Here is a 2527-nt window from a genome sequence, read left to right as displayed (position 1 = left end):
GTCTTTCATAAATAAGAGATAACGCCTGATTAAAATCACTGTTGAGAAGCGAGTCTAGAGAAATACCAATAGATGCTAGTTTGGACATGCAAAACAAAGACCAAGAAGATTGGAAAGAGTCTTTAAAAAAATGGGCAAGAAAGGATCAGACTTAAAAAAGAGTAACCAAAATTTAAACCAAAGAGTAACCAAAATTTAAAAGTAAATTTCCATGCCAAAATTGAAGGGGGGTGTACACCCAACTCAAAAGACAAGGTAGAAAGTTTAATATAATTAGGGACTCCAAGAATCCGTCTGTAAAAGGAGGCGGCCAACTGATCGACTTTGTTGGACATGGCATGAATCCAAATAGGAACCCCGTAAAGCAGGCGACTAACCAATATTGTATTAAAGATATGGAGCGCAGCCAGGACAAACTGGTTCCCGGCTGAATAGTGAAATTTGGCTATAGCCCCGATTAGGTGTGAAGAAGAGGCTGTCACAGAGTTTCTATGGAAGGACCAATTAAGTTTGTAATGTAGGTGGATGCCAAGATATTTAAATGATTTAACTTGATCAATAGGCCAGTTGTTAATTGCCCAATGAAGAGGCCTCCATGACTTGGAGAAAACCAATATTTTGGTTTTCTTCTCGTTAATAGATAAATTATTCCACAGACAGTAAGATTGAAATAAAACCAAAAAGTGCCTAAGGCCTGAACTGGAAACTGAGAGAAGGGCGGCATCATCTGCATATAATAAAATAGGGACAGGCGTTGTGTTCAAAACAGGGGCAGATTTCTCGACCACTGATAAATGAGCCCGAAGATCAGCTAAAAAAAGATTAAACAGAAAAGGGGCTAAAATACAGCCTTGTCTGACCCCTTTAGTAATTGGAATCTTCCCAGTGAGCGAACCATTGCTGTTGTAACGAACTTGGCAAGAGTTGGCAGAATGTAATTTGCGAATTTAAAAAAGTAAACGAGGAGGGATATCCCATGAAGCTAATTTCTCCCATAAAATATCTCTGCAGACTGAATCAAATGCAGCTCTTAAGTCTATAAAAGCAACAAACAAATTACCCTTGAAATGGATAGAATATTTCTCAGCTAAATAAGAGAGAATAAAAACATGATCCAATGTAGTGGAACCAGACCTAAATCCAATTTGTTCGCACCCGGGCAGGTTCTTAGAGGAGGCCCAATTGGCAGTTTATTCATTATTCATTATCTCTGCGTCTGTCCCGCGTTTCGTAAGCTTCGTCGCTCTATTCTAGATGCTGTTTTTTCAAGCTACTCTGGCCCCTCCCATTTTCTAGCAGCATTTCTTCTACATGATTTTTCGCAAGAAACGACATCGCTTGTTGCCAAGTTTCTTGCAAAAGTTTTTATCTTTAATAGTTTAAGGTAGCCCTGATTGGTATGTTGAGTGTGCACTTTATTTGTGGTCTGTTTCTTGTGTCTTGTCAGTGGGCTTATTGCGACCATGTATTTATTTATTTATTACGTATGCCAATAAAGGTTTTCGGAATTCGGAATTCGAATGATAATGCCTCCGAACTGCATTGCTTAATGTCAGAAAAATTTTAGCTAGTATACAGACACCATGATTTGCCATTATACCAGCATGACTCTCGGCCCAATTCTATCCAACTTTCCAGCACTGATGCAGCCACAATGCAGTCCCAAGGCAAGGGAACAAATGTTCCCTTACCTTCAGGAGACCTCCGTAGCTGCTTCCCCACCACAGGATGCAGCGCATGTCCCATTGGCATGGCTACATCAGCGCTGGAAAGTTGAATAGTATTGGGCCCTGTTTCTCCCTACATTATCAAAAACTTTGTTTTATTGCATTTCATGAAAAAATACAAAGAAAATAAAAACCACCCCTTTTCCCTAGCCCCCATTGCTTATTTGTACAGCCCAATCCTATCCCCTGCCAGTTCATAGCACACAATATCAGTGACAGAGTGCACACTGCATGCTAAGGTGGGGAGGGGCAGCCAGTAAGCTCAGAGAGAAGTTAGTAAAAACCATTTTTGCTTTCCTTCTCTTAGGCCACCTGGCCTCCAGTGTCCTCCTTGCACCTGTGCAAGCTCTAGTTTACACGGGCCACTGTTGCCTGCACACAGCTTCCGGCCATTTGCTCTGGAAGATGGTCTGCAGAATGATGGAGTGACTTTTACGCCATTGTTCTGGGATGTAAGCAGCAACTGTTACCCTGCACATGCCTGATCTCATCTGATCTCAGAAGCTAAGCAGGGTCAGGCCTGGTTAGTACTTGGATGGGAGACCGGTTGGGAATACCAGATGCTGTAGGCTTATACCATAGTCTTTCGAGACTGAAGGTTGCCAACCATTAGGCTGATGGATCAAGAGATTCGTCAATATAAACCCTGTATTGGATTGAGCTGTCAGAAAGCTGAAATTTCCAGGTTAGTAAGGACACATAACTGGCTCAATTAAGACCTTTAATATAAAGATATTGCTTATGTGTCTGGCTTATCCCAGTTCATAGATTTTTGTTAGCAATCATGGGCCACCAATCTT

The 2527-nt window shown here is 41.4% G+C and overlaps 1 pseudogene; it reads left to right on the top strand.

Annotated features, from left to right (window-relative positions):
* Nucleotides 1–2179: 2179 nt before the first annotated feature.
* Nucleotides 2180–2299, top strand: LOC136637005 (5S ribosomal RNA; annotated as a pseudogene).
* Nucleotides 2300–2527: the final 228 nt, after the last annotated feature.

Source organism: Tiliqua scincoides, chromosome 1 (genome assembly GCF_035046505.1).
Source record: "Tiliqua scincoides isolate rTilSci1 chromosome 1, rTilSci1.hap2, whole genome shotgun sequence".
Taxonomy (NCBI): domain Eukaryota; kingdom Metazoa; phylum Chordata; class Lepidosauria; order Squamata; family Scincidae; genus Tiliqua; species Tiliqua scincoides.
This window is presented reverse-complemented; position numbering and strand designations above follow the sequence as displayed.